A 15563-nucleotide genomic window follows, 5' to 3' on the forward strand; every position below is an offset into this window, starting at 1 on the left:
TATAGTTCCTGACTGACATTTTGCAGGAGTCTTAACACCAGGAAAAAAACTCCAACAAAAACACCAAAAAAAAAAGAGCAATTTGTATAAATATTTGAAGGTTTTGGTGTAAAGATTCCTGAGAAAATTCTGGCAAAACTTTCTCACAAGACACATATAACAGGAAAGTAAACTATAAACCAGACTATTCAAGTCATATTGTTTAGTACAAGAGAACTGGAAATAAACAGAATAAACAGTGGAAAAGTAAATGAAATTTTTGAATTCTCTCAGGTATAACTTTCTCAGGTTTTCCTCTTCTTACGAGCCTGAATAGCAGATGTTACATGGTCTAACTCTATAATCTGTATTTATAAAGCAGAGGTAGTAATAATTTGTACTAGCAATTGTGGAAATACAGATAATAATTACAAAGTCCCTTATTTTAAGTGAAATTATTAAATGCTTGGAAATGACATGAGAAACAGGCTCATAGGAACATACTAACCACATACACACTGAGTCATGATCCATGGAATAAACATAATACCTTCCCTAACTAAATAAAAATAAGGACTAGCAATGATTTGAAAAGCAGAAGTCTGTCCATGTATAAAGAGATAGAGATTATAAAAAACAGATTGAAAAATGTGTTTAATTGACATTTCTAGCATCTATTTTCATCTTCAATTAGGAGCCAAATCCAAAGAAAAGAAGTACTTTGGATCTGAGTCAAGTTAGATTTTTCTGGCTTTAGTTCATTTTTTATCAAGTGCAGTTTTACTGACTTCTATTTATTTATTTATTTTTATGGCCCAGTGTTTTTGCAGCATATTTTTATCTTGCATATGTGGGTGAAATTTTATATGATCAATAAGTTTTAATATTTTCACTAAAAGCTATAGGAATGCCATGAAACTCTGACATGCCTTTCTTTCCTTTCCACCCACCTCCTCCCCCCTCAACCCAACAGATTATTTAGATCTATTTGGCGATTATTTGGATCTATTGTCTCTACAATGCATAAAGAGCCTTGGGTCTTAGCACAAGCAACCATCAGGAATAATTCAGTGATTTACTTCCATCTCCCAGCAGAACTCTGCCTACAGCAACATGATTTCCTTTCCTATCATGAGTCTAACCCCTGATATGTTTATCTCTCTGAAGACATTACCCTACCTTCTGTCCTTTCTCCAGATTTCCTGCTTGCATGTTAACAAGATTAACAACTGAGGCTATTTTTGATCCTGTGGGTACTTCACCTTCCTCAGGCTGGTCTTCTGAAGCCTAGCCCACTAGAAACTTCTGGGGAAGCAGATGGTGCACTGCTACTGACACAGCAATGGCTGTGGTGGATCATGCATCCCACTAGAGATATTTCAAACTCTCTGGAGTTCTACAGATCAAAATCCACACCCTAAATCAATTCAGGGGCCCTTAGGAAACTAGTACCTATTATCTGCTTACTCACTGTATAGGCAGTCTCCTGCATACAACAGCTTAAATATGATATAGCTAAAACAGAGCTGTGTGTTGGTCCCTTGCAAAAACTAAGGTTGGCATCAGAGAAAGAGCATCCTTGTATAAAAAACAAAGGTCATAAGATGTGAGCAGGTGTCAAGCAATTTTTGTCTTTAATGACAGTACAGTGAAAAGGACAGAGATTTTTAAAGCAAACTCAACTATTCACTGTAGCAGTGAGTTCAAATAAGCTGCATTTTATTGCTTATTTTTCTTGTTGCATTACCCAGGGACTGTAATGTAATTTGCTAGTCCCACCCGCCCTATTCAAACACATTAAAATAAGGATTCTTTGCTGTTTTCCAAAGAACACAGCCACTTCGTCCTTTGATCTTAAACTTGTATTAAAAATCATGTTTGGATGTTTGGTTTGTTTTTACAATGAGTAGGCAGGCAGTGTTTTGCAGTGGGTTTCCATAATCAGATATTCACTTCTATCATTCACTTTTAAATAAAGTATAAAGTGTTGGCATAGGGGGAAAGTACAAAGCTATATTAAAATGAAGTACACTGATTAAAAATGAATAAATATGTTCAAATAATGAACCTAACTATAAAAGAAGCCAAAATCTGCATTCCAGTGCAGGCAATGTGTGAGGAACACAAATGTTTACCTTATTTAACTATTCTATTTAACTGTACTGACAGCTATTCTCAATAACACTGAAATAACGACACACCCCTTTCATTCTCTTTCCTTTACATATATGCATATATATATGTATTATATGACAGATAGATACTAATACTGGTGTTTCTTCTGAAAACTTAACTCTGATTCAAACCTCAACTCAGCAGACAAAGAGGCTGAGTTACCTCATCTCCATATTTTCAATGAATGGTATTTCTGTGCCCATGAGAGCTGAATCCCAGGAATTAAACTGAGAGCAAGGTTAAGTACTTACACGTGTCTTCCTGGGACCATCCTGCTTTGATGTCATATTTAGCTCCTTATAAGAGATAATTAAGCCATAAAACCACTTTCATGGAAGACCTTTGAGCATTCGTGTACATCAGATCAGGGCTGGAACGTGTAGCTTGCTGATCAAGTCCCTTTCTCTCCTAACATTAAAGTATTCTTTTTTCTTTCATGAACAGTCCTTGAAGCTGCTCCTCTATATCCACTAAAAACTATAGTAGAGTCCATTAGACTGTCATATGAAATTGATTGAGCATTAAACTGAAAAATCTATGTTTAAAATCTTGCCTTCATGCAAGCTGGATTTACAACTGGACTGACCTGTAGCAAATAGTCAAGACCCCCAGAAGTGGTATGATGGACCATTTTATAAATGGAAACTTGCAGACAATCAGAAGAGTTTGCACTTCATTGATCAGCTAAGATGAGAGAAAACCATCTCTAAGTGCAATTCTGAAAGTCAGGGGAATTCTCACACATCTTGTTTACCTGGAGCAGAAACTAAAATTCCTGGATTCCTCACCACTGTGGAGCTGAATTTAAATATTCAGCAAACCATTGAAATACTGCCCTGAGACAATCTGTAGCCAAAACCTCAGACAAAAGAAAGAGGTAAGCCTCTGACTCTCATGAGCATTTCTGAACTGCTAGCATGCTGTAGCAAAACCAGCTTGCGTTTCACACACACACACAAAAAAAGTGTATTACTGTTTGCATAAATATTGGCAATTCTAAAGGTACACAGTAGCTATAAACGCTGCATACTTGCCAGCATGAATTATGCTATCAGACATATATAACAGTTAAAAAGATATCAGGAGAAACAGGAAAGTTTCACATAAAACCTGTATAAATGATAGGATAGGATTTTGGCCAGTCTCATCTTTTATTCAGTGCCTTATCAAGAAGAAAGCGCTCCTTCCTGGTAAATGGTACACTGATGGAGGAAGGATGACAGGAAAACTGAGCACTGTAAATACACTGAATGGTTTCTTTTATAACAGATTTTGCTAATGACTCCCCAGTTAAGACTGGGTTGAGATTTGCATTTAAATCAAGGCTGAAATCCCCTTGTTTCACATTTTAATAGTTTAGTAGTCTCTAAATTTGCCACCGAAAACTTCAGAGAAGACTTTTCCTTGTTATTTTCTTTAGTAAATATTTACTAGATAGTTGTTATTAAATATTTGCAAATGAAAGCTGTAAAGGAAACAGCTTTTCTTTTGTATCACATTCTCTTGGGTTTTACAGTCCTTAAGCCCAGCAAAATTCACAAATTCAGAAGTGCATACTCGTGTGAGTACACACTTTACATTCCTTCATGTGTCTTTTACACCTGGTATCTGTCAACATAGACCATTGTAGAAAGTCTGAGTTAAGCAAAAACCACTATTTTGCTAAACCAACCAACCTACTGGAGCTGTATGTAGAGGAGACCCTTCATTCATCTCTTGCTTTGATGAAGGTAAGTCCCTTGTCTCTTACATTCACTGGGCCTTTTCTTCTGTGTTGAGCCGGGCAGCTCATCACGTATATAACATTATTACTTTTGCATTAAAGCTTACTGTTACAATCATGGATTTTTTTACAATTGCATACTTTGATCCATAAAAATGGCCTAATCATAACAGTCACAGGGAAAAAACACTGTTTTGTTGTAGAGATGAATAGCAGGTTGACAAAATTACAGAACTGACCCACAGCTAATCAAGGACTGGAAAAGTGGGTTGTGAAATTTAATAGAATCTGAGTCTAATATACAGTTCATCATTACTGCTCTGAAGCTTTTCTTTGCAGACCTGCTCTTTGCCCCATAACTCCTTAACTTATTACCTTTTTTTTTATTATTCCAATGGCCAAAATCCCCACTACAGGAAAGACCCTATCCTTTGTCTCTCTGATGTGAGTTGTTTCCTTTGTACTAAGCCAGAAGAGATTCACCAGACTCAAGTGAGGCAAGAGGTGAGGGTTTGGGTTAGACTAGATTAACAAATCTAAAGGTTTAAGGTGGGTAGGGTTAAGAATGAGGCCAAGAAGAGAAATAATAAATCAAATGCCAAAAGAATATTAGGTAACTTCAGAGCTTATTTGCCTTTCACAGCTTGCACTGCTGAGATGTACAATCTAATAACCCCATACATGGAAAAAAAAACAAACAGCAAACCTGTATGGACTTCATACAATATAGTAAATATTTGGCTGAATGTATAGTATTACAATTGGATTATGAATGAAGGGTGGAATTTCTCTTTGATTAGAGATGGATTAGCAAAGGAGTAGACTCAGATCAAAGACATTGTGGAAAGAATTAACAGAGTTCTTGACAAGTGCAACAACTAGCAAAAAAAGGGAGAACATTTAAAGATTAAAACAAATAGTTTCCAACTTAAGAGGGAGAGGGAGACAGCCAGCCTCCAAAGAGCACTGAACCTAGTGTGCAAGAAAGATATTGCCAAATCCTGCACATGAGAAGCACTGAAAAGATGTGTGCCAGTGGGATTTTCTCCTGCGTCCATCACGTTTTCTCCACTTCCTCCACCGTTCTGTGTGAAAGACCCATTTTTTAAGTTACGTAAAAGGACAAGAAGAGATAAAAGCAGGGTTAAGGAAGTTATGCTGCCCAGATAACGACCTTTTCTTTGTTAAAATTCCTAAATGTGACATCCCAAAGAGAACAAATTCAGCCTCTCATCTTCTATTTCCCTTCCTCCTTTTGTCCATGTTGCTGTCAGTCTCTTTGACACATTCTTCTTCAAACACTCCCTATCAACTCTAATATTTCCCAAGAAGGATACACTTTTATGTTCTTCATCGTCATGAAGACACCATACACTTCTTCAGGTCAATGAACAACTTCCTCTCTGGCCATTCAACCTGACAAATAAATTACACTCAAACTTCAGAAGAAACTAATACACCTATGAACAAGATCAAACAAAACACATACTAACAGTGTATGATTCACCTTGGGCCCTTTACTCATTTCAGTGTTACTGGAAATACAGCTTATCAATGTTAACTAAGCTAAATACATTTAGGCTTTCAAAATCAAATAGTAGTTTTGTGATATCAGTTATCTGTAAACCAGAAAGCCTTTGATTATTCGCCATAGCTTCCACTGATACAACAGCATTTAAAGAGAAAAGCTGGCAGGCCAAGCAGAGGCAAATGAGTAACTTGTGTAAATTATCCACCCAGGAGCCATACCTGGCTGCAAAAATGACACCACTGGTGCATTTTATATAAGCACAAGTGACAATGAAATGCTGTAGGTCATGGGAGGGAAAGCAAGCAAATGGCTGTCAGAAAAAACCCGACGATAAAGTATAGGCGAAGCAGAAGACAACTAAAGCAGTGAATATTTAGACCCAGGACTGTAAACAAGTATTTCCATGGTAACTTAGTTTTAATAACTTTTTTTGGTGGAAACATTTGAAAATTATTGTGGTTGTAATAAAAATTGCACTCTAGGTTGTCTTGAAGCCTTTTTTTAGGCGAAGGCTCACAATTTAATTCCTGTCCTCTATCATATACTAGAGAGACAGCTAAAATGAATAAATGCTGCATGGTTGTCTTAATGTTTGAAGTATTAGGGCTGTAAAGGGTGTGGTATGCACACATAGATAAATAATATGAATTTAAGGGATCAAGGTGAGTTATATGAGAAATTTTACAGCCTGAAGAACATTTCACTGAGATGTGCATAGTTTAGGTAAGTAGAACTCCCAAAATACTATATAGGACTTAGAATCAGATATGGAATCTTCCATCAATAACAAAATGACATCAGTATTCACAGTCATGCAGAAACATGCTTTACTGCTATTTTTTGTCCCATAAAGATTTTGAAGATATAAATCTTCATGAATTTTTTTAATTTGAAGTGAATTTTGATTAATTAAAAGTACTTTAAGGAGATTCTTTATTATTATTTATTTTTCCAATATTTTCCAGATTCTGGAACTTCTGTTTTCCTTTTGTGCACAGACATATTAAAATGGTATATAATCTATGGGGTGCAAACAGGGCTCAGGATACACATACCTTTTGAACTACTGAGAGATAAAAATTCAAACTTGCTGCAGATTTAGTTTTCTGTCAGTATAAGTAAGATATTTTCTGCTTGTACATTAATATTCAAATCATTTTGTTAGCCAACCTCACCTATTGTCTTTTTCAGCTCAAGTTTTCTATCTTGTGATAGTGTATTTTTTACTGAAGTAAAATATCATTTTCTACACCAAAAATCACACACATGGAATCAAATACGGAGTTGGGAAAAAAAACCAAACATGTTGTGAATAATTAATTTGCTAAAAAAGTGCCCACCCAACCAACCTAAACTCAATACCTTTCTTGAGCGGGAGGATAGAATCTACTTGCAAATCCAGGCTGACTTATGGAAGTATTTTCAGGAAAAAAAAAAAAAAGGAAACATTTTACTTTGACCTGGGCTTTTTGCCCAGGGAGGTTGTGAATGCTCCATCCCTGGTGGTGCTCAAGGCCAGGTTGGACAGAGCCTTAGGCGACGTGGTTTAGTGTGAGGTGTCCCTGCCCATGGCAGGGGGGTTGGAACTAGATGATCTTAAGGTCCTTTCCAGCCCTATTTTTATGATTCTATTCTATGATTGATGCCTTTTGAAACTGAAAATTTCCATTTTGGAAATGACAAAAGCTTTCCCTTTGACATTTTCAAGTAAACCTTTCAGCATCTTTATTTTTAAATTAATTTTTAATTTGAAACAGACTAAAATGAAAATGGATTAAATAAACTGTAAGGGGCTGGACAGAATATTTTGCTTGGGGTAAAAGAATTGGTTTCTTTTTCTTATCTGAAAGAAAAAAGTAAATGGAATATTTTTCAGTTTTCAATATTCCTGGACCTATACTTTTCCTCTAATTTTTAGTTTGCTGTTAAATCTATAACATTCTTAGTTACAGTCCATTCATTTTCACTTGATTCTGTCCATTCATTTCAGCTGGACCACAGCATTTGTTGAAAGAACAAAACTTAGGCTCCTCTATAGTCTCTGTTTAAAAAGATGTTGACTATAGGGAGAGCAAGGGAATGCTATATTCAGCAGTGTGCATGTGTGTGTGTCTCACTGTCCATCTATCCCTCCCTCATAGCTGATTCCCTGTTTTCCATCTGTTTAATTTGCTTAAGTGGTTAATTAATTTATGGGCAGTTTCTGTCAATACATTTAGTTAGCAAGTAGCTGTCACAGGATTATCCCATCTTACTAAAGAAGCTAAGGCAGCCAGGGACTAGTGGGAAGATGATTTTTAGTTGTCAAATAAGATGAGAATTTACTGATGTAAATGTTGGCATTTTGTCAAAAATTCTGCTATACATCATGGGAATAGGCACAGGACATTGTATCTACTTTTTGTTTATAGCAAAAGGATAGTCATTTCCCCGTGGGAGCTGCCCACCAGAGAGGGGAATGTCAGTTTACTCTAGCATTTGCAAGGCCTGCTGAAAAAAGGAATACCTGGGCAGGTTTTTTGATGTTTGTACTTTTTAGAGAAAAGTTCTTTAGAGAAAAGAAACGGTCAATGTCCCAATGAACTATGAGTTGTTTTCTTTATGTTTTTACTGCAAAAGAGAAATTGCCTCACTGATTCTTTTAAGACCTTCCCTCCTGCTGAACTCTGGTCCCATAGTTTCCCATTTCACAGGTACTATCAGTTCTCTCACTAGAGTGGGCTGTTCATGCATGGAGACATTTATTGCCAAATCAGGCTTGAAATGCCACTGAGCTTTTGCTTTTATTAACTGCCTTTACATGGTGATCATCATCTTGTTCACTGTGACTCAGCACTGAGCATTAGCGATCTAGGTACAGCAGATCACTGCAGTGGGTGAAAGATTTGGGCTTTTTCCTCTCCTGTCTTATAATTGAGGCTTTACTTAGATGGAAAGAGAGAAAATATTAACACCTGGAAATGAGGGAAAAACAAACACAGCATTTTTGAGCTTCATTATAACTAAGGGCTTTAGTAAAGGGAGCATTAGTGCAATTAGGGTGTAATCCAAAGCCCATTAAAGTCATTGGGAATCAGTCCACTGGCTTAAATAGGCTTTGGATCAGGCCCATATTGCGTATCAGAAGGCAGTGTTATCTGAGAGAGATTGCATTTCGAAGTGTGAATAACACTGCTGCACACAGCTTTGCTGTTAGAAATTCCAGCTCTGTCACATTTTCTGTTGCTGGCATCCTCTTTTCATCAACATTTGTCTTGTAGCAGATTGTGGTTATTATTCTAAATCCAAAGTGCTTTTTGAAAAAGCATCATCATCATCCAGGCAGATCTGTTGAACAGTTCTATAACACAGTGGGCATGGCCATAGCTGACAGAGCACAGTAATAAAAAGACACCCTGGAAACATGTCATTTTAATGTTCTATCAATTTCATAGACTTTTTAAATGTTTTGTAGTTCTGACCAAAACTTCTGCCCTGTAAGCAGAAATAAAAAGGATGATTGGGGTCAGCTGCTCAGAATGCCAGAATGTCTTGTAGAAGCCCAGTGTCAAAAGGCCTTAAAATAACGATACATTTTTCCCCATGTATCTACCAAGAAAGGGAAGGTGGCAGAAAGTATTCCAATCAGTAGTAACAACTTTGTCTCTGAAGTTGTTACTATTATGGTGAGTCAGGACAGGAGAGAATGTTGCATTGCCAAATTTAGGATGAACGCAAAGGGAATATGCTGAAGGAGCTGGTGGTAAACACAATCTTTTCTACCAACTTTTACCGCATACCAGGGTGATGGCTTTCTTCTGTTTCCAGGCAGCTAAACTTTCTTGTAGGAATTATGCCCTCTAACTGCCACATTCGTTTATCACCACCCGTGGGTAGGGGACCAGTGCAGAACTGCCATGTCCAGGAGATGCTCAAGGCATAACTGTCCTGTCAAACATGGGAGTCATTGTGGGAAAGAACATACAAGTATAGATGGATGAGAAGGAAGGTGTTTTCTGAGTTCTTTCTATGTTCCCACCTAAGCTGCAGGACTGTTGTTTCCTTATTTCCTGTTACTAGGCAAATTTCTGGGACATTTCCAGAAGCTGTGTTTGTAGTGCAGGTAACAAAGGTAACAGTAGGATGCTCACTGTATGTCTAAACAGGGACTAGGCTTGTGTGGCAATTGAGAGACACACGTTAGGAGGAGCTATCCCCCGTGTCTCCTGGTGCCGCAATAAAGAATACCTGCTTGTCAACTTGAAAACTTTGTTGGCAAGTTTGTTCCTTGAGTTTTCTCCGAATCACAGGGGATGAATGAAAAAAACATTTATGAAAGAGAAGCAAAATCAGGGAGTTACTTAGCTTGACATAGGAGTCTCTGAATATACACTCTATTGCTCTATATTGCTCAATCTAATGGGCAAGCAAAGGTGGTGGCTCTCTGGGATTGAGTGGAAGAGCCTATCAGGATAACCCAGAGGAAACTGATGCAGCCCACAGGAAGAAACATTTCTCTGGTAGGAGAGGTTGTCCAAAGCCTTAAACAAGTCAGCCTTGATATTTCAGGCTGAATGAGGTGACATCAATGTCGTCAATTTTCATTGTTGTCTTTTTTCATTAGTACCTTTCAAAAAGACTTAGAAAGGAGGTCTGTATCAATACCTGATATACAGAAAAAGAAAAAAAACTGTACTACAACTGTACTTGAAGAGCCTGGACACTCTTTGGACAAGCCAGGAAGAACAGATAGAAACTACAGGGAATAGAATATGCATTTCTTTTTCACAAAATTATGACACGACACAATTCAAGGTAACAATTACATAATTTATAAAAGCAGGAGAATTATCCTTTGTCTGTGATTGTACTATTAAATCTTGTATATGAGAGTTAAAAAAAAACAAACAAACAAACCAAAACAAAATCCTCTAGAAATGTTGTTGCTGAGAGCACAGTTTTGCTACTGGTACCAAGTAATAAAATATGGGAAGCCAGGATGTAGAGAGTTTGCTATTCATGTTATAAATATGCATCCTCCTTCACCCGGCAGAGAAGATAAAATTAAATTCTCAGTTCTTCAATCCAGCTGCATCATTTGGAATTAATTTCCCTGAAGTAAAAGCGAGGGATCAAACAAGGTTGATCTCTGTTACAGTCACCGAATAAAATTGAACTTGATGCCAAATGTTAACAATCCTTGGGCATAACCAATGGTAGCAACAGCAAATTTCTGACTCAAGGCAAAATGTGTTAGTTCTTATAAAAAGGCTTCGATTAAGTTTATGATCTGATTTGTAGATGAGACATCTAACACAATTATATTCTGATGAACTCACATGTCGGAAACAAGCCATCTTTTCTTCTACCACGTTGTTTTGTCATGACATCCAGTGTCTGTCTTGGAAATAAGTTTGCTCTTCTGTAGTTATTTTCTTCTGAAGATACCAGAATGACTTACAAACTTCACTTATTCAAACATTACAAATGGAAATAAAACTGCTTCTGGTGTGAAACTCAGAACTCACTAAAATGGAATCAGGCAGGAAAATTATTCCCCAGTGGAAACAGAAATAGCAGTTAGGAGATATAGTCTTGACATACTTTTACACAAAGTGGTCAAGACCTCAATTTCACATTTTGCATTATGATTCACATTCAATAGCTTATTACCCCAAGTAGTTCCCTGTATCTTTAATTTAATGATAACCAAATACCAAAATGATGCTCCTGGAATAACCAGTACTATTTTGTACAGCATATTTCTTTACCCATTTAGAATGCTTGATATGATTACAGTAGAAAGTGATATAACAAAGTGTTATTATATTGTGAAGGAAATCAAATCAAATTAACACCAATTTAATTTTCAATATGTGTCCACAATAAACTCTTAGAGTGAGTTAGCTCCACTAATTTAATGCCTAATTCAGATTAATTTCTGGTGATCCTGTAGATAAGCTTTTATTCAATAACAGTTGATTGACAGTCTTCTCACATTGCAGAAAGTGTTTCAATAACAATTTAGAAACAGGGAAGATGTTCATTACAAATGTGACAGTTTGGTTATGTTTATGGTAAAGGTTAGGGAAGAATTGTTTTTGTTATTGATTAAAAAACCCACAGAAATTCTTATTTAAATGAATTCTAATTTAATTAATAAATAATTCTTATTTAAAAGTCAAAGTGAAAAGATACAGCTTTCTTAGAATTCTTCTCTGAACACAGAAAATGAGTTTGCCAAATATATGTGTTGAACCTGCAGCTTTGGAAAAAAAAAGTCTCAGCCAAAAAAAACAACAATGTGCAGGTCCAGGTTGTGAAAGCAGTGCCCATAAGAATGAGCAAAAGCTTGTACCTGCTACCTGCTTAATCTATTAACTGGATAGTTTAACTATGAAGTAGCAACAAGAGGATTATGCCCAGATTACTTTAAACCAATACTAAGTTCAAAAGTCATGGGCAATACAGAAGGAAGTGGATGAATTATATCAAAAGCTTCTTGGACTTTGAATAAGAAAAAGGCAGGAACTGAATGTATCAGCATGCAAAGCTTTGAAGTATGGTCAAGTCAGAGAGTAATAATTTTGTAATTTTAAACAATTTTGTTTTCCATTAAGGGGAACTTTCATCTTTTATCCACTCTGAAACAAGCTGTTTGTATCACAGTATCAGGCATTGCCCTTTTAGAAATGAAATTTTATCTGTCAGATATGACTTGGAATATTAGTATCTACCCACATTCTCACACCCCATACATACTGGCATTCTCAAAAGGATTTTATGTAGAAAATATTTTAAGCCACGCTTACACAGAACAAAGCAAAAATCAACTTGTATCTGTTCTGTGTATAACATGGACTGATCTTAATGTTACTTTGAAAAACATCCATCACTTCCACATACTGCTTTCTCTGGACTTGCTGCAAACTCTTCTCTAGCAAAACCAACAAATACAGACTATTGCTATCCAAAATCACATGGATCATAACATGTTGTGTCTAATGGACAAAGATATCCTGCGTTGAAAGGCTAAATTGGCATACTTCCATAGGCTGGTTTGGGTAAATCCTTGTATTCATCATGCTTTGCTATTAACATCTTTTAAGTTTTCTGTCCACTCAGCATTTTATATTTAATATTAAGAGACCTGAAGTAATTTACTTACACTTGTCTCCAAAAAGGCATGGTAAAGGGACTAAGTTGAAGATGGAGTTAAAAACAAACCAGGTACCTTTCATTTGCTATTCACCAGCATTTCTATTTAAGAGGTCTTTGCTGTATTTCAAAAAGGCAGTACTCTTGCAAGAATGTACAAAAAGACAACTTCACCTTCCTGCTTTTCTAAAATGTTTTCCCAAGGCAGCTGAAGGAAACCAGTAAAGATAGAAATATAATTGTTTTGATTTCAATAAAAGTAACCCATTTCACCTCTCAGGTCAGGTGTTACGGTGTGATAATGGCATTTAGATGCAGAATCATTTGTAAAGCAACAAGCATGTTTATAGTCTAAGGAACAGTGGTCCATCTCTTTAGCTGGCATAAATCAGCATAGTTTCACTGAAGCAAATGGAGTAACTCTGATTTACATAAGCCTAAGACATGGCTCTTTATTTCTCAGAACTACATTTTGTAATATCCTGAGGATACACTTTGAAATAAATAAATAAATAAATAATTCAGAGCCGTGTTATTCACCTGGCAAACTTGGCTTACATTGTTGAGCTAACACTTGAGCATACCCCTTACAGTAGGCAGGCACTGTCAGCTCACAATTTCACAGCAATATCAACAAATCTTCAGTTTGACTCAAGAATATTATGGAAACCATTTTCCCACCCCACATCTCTTATTGTGGAAGAAAATCAAATTGATACTTAACACAACAGTTTCTTACAAAGAAATTGGCCATTAGATTGACATCTCATGCTTGCAGAGAGCATGAGACTCAAAATCCTACTGTAATTAGTGTTTGACGAAGATGGAACACCCAAAGCAAGGCAAAAGTAAAGGAAAATAGAAGAGCTGTGCTACAAATAAAACTCGTTTATGCTGGTTATCAAGTGTTATAATTTAACAATACAAAAACTTTCTATACTAAACACCAGGATGTATGTGGGAGCCCTTGGTAATTCCCCTCAGGCCCTCTTGTATCCCATACTTTAAATTAAGGAGAGAGAAAAAATACATTGGTTTAAATTTTACAACAATTTTGGCCTGAAGCAAACTGCACATTTTCCCCAACACAAATCAGCTGCATTTAATTCCCCAGACAGCTGGCATGAACACAGCCTCTCCACAGGACACCTGAATTACGAAATTAGCACATTCAGAACTCTAAATCACATTCCATTACACTAAGCCCTAAGGTCCGACATTACAGAGAAGGAGAATAAATTGCAGAACTTCTCCTGAATTAACCCTCTTAGCACACTCTCAAAGTTAAATTGCCCTTTCCTCCCCTTTAAAGAGACATAGAAACTTAAACACTCCCTCCTGCCCTTTCTTATCTATTTCTCTCTTACCAAGTGGCACAGTTTATGGGACATAAATTGAACATCTTGTCAGAAACTCACATTTGTAAATTAGCCCATCACTATCAGTTTTGACTCGCTTAGGAAATTCGAAAGTTAATGTTTGTGCCTGGTCCTTCAGACAACACTGACCCATCTACTTCTCTTTTGCAGAGCACTTTATTGCATTACAATGGCACTCCTGGTTAAAAGAATCCCATAGCAATTGGGTTTTCTTTTGTGCAAGTTGCTGCCAACAAAGCAGTAATTCCTGGGAGAAGTGATGCAAGTTTGAGAGACTTTTACTTGCAGCTGTACAGCACTGACCTGATCTAATAAATACAAATTTCCCATTCTTGCTATGTTATGATTATGCTATCATTCTGTTGCAATTAGTATGAATTAAAGACCAGTGTTTCACAAGCTCAGTTTTTAAGCCAATATATGTGGACAATTAAAAAGATAATGAAATATTAACAGCAGGCCTTCAAGGAGGAAGAATACAATCAGAAAAAAAAAGGCAGTTGTGCTTTTGAACTAGCAAAGTATTATATTTGAAAAAAAAAATAGTTTCCAAGTTTTAGAGATTCTATTTAACATTAACTACTGAATACCAGTGCAAAGCTAAAGTATCTCAAACAGCTATAAAAATGTGTGTATTTCCTCTACACATGCATTCCAGTGTGTGGAATTTGGTGCTTTCCACTGTACACCTCACAGCATCTCCTGGCCAGTTCTGCACATCTGGGGTAGCCAAGCTGCATTCAAGGTCTCAATGCATTCATAAGTTTGAATGTGCCTTGAGCTGAAAGTGTAATCAAGATTCTCTGGTGTTTACAGGGAAGTTCCATCATTTGTCCATTCCTTGCTTCCAATGACCTCATTTTGCAGTTTGATAAGAAAGGGACTGAGTTGAATCATTACTGGCACACCCAGTACTTGTTACTTGAAACTCCCTCACATCAAAACAGTAGCAATATCTGCATGGAAATGCGTCTGTGCTCTTGAATCTGCTCTCTTCCACTTCTATTGCACTGAGTTTCCATTCATGCTTTGTCACACAGAAGATAATTTTTTCAATGGCGACATTCATTATTTATCTGAAATGACTTCTGCTGTGCTAGCTCTCACCAGTCAGTGTTGTCTCTGCTCTGAAGCAAGATAAAGCTATGCATTGCCATTGCACTCGTTCAACTTCCTTAATTAAACCAATTATTTCTGAGGACTTTTTACTACACTTACATAGAATGCATCTTTACCTCTTATTTCTTGTTACAGATATTGAATTACTATTATATGGGTTGACAGAAATCCATGAGAGCTATGACAACGGGTGCCGTACCCGTTGAGGGAAGTTTCGTTGCTTGGAGAATAAGCAATGACCCAGTATTTTGCACCAAAGCCTTCCAACTTTGCAAAAGATATTTTATAAACAACCTGTGTACTTTAAATTCTGTTTTAAATAGTAGATGTAAAGCTTGTGATAAACAGACTGAAACAAATCAGTTATGCTAAGAAAAACCCCTGGCAGCTAAGATGGGAATTTTGATCTTTTATAAGATCGGCAAGGGACTTGCAACATATTAGTGGAGTAATTTGTTTAAAGATGTCTGATTGAGGAACCAGCCCTCATGTGAATACAGCCTAGAGAGACTCCTGCTTA

This window comes from Pezoporus flaviventris, unplaced genomic scaffold (assembly GCF_033815535.1).
Source record: "Pezoporus flaviventris isolate CSIRO_AGI_PZ_B2104156 unplaced genomic scaffold, CSIRO_AGI_Pfla_v1 ptg000013l, whole genome shotgun sequence".
In the NCBI taxonomy this organism is placed as follows: Eukaryota; Metazoa; Chordata; class Aves; order Psittaciformes; family Psittacidae; genus Pezoporus; species Pezoporus flaviventris.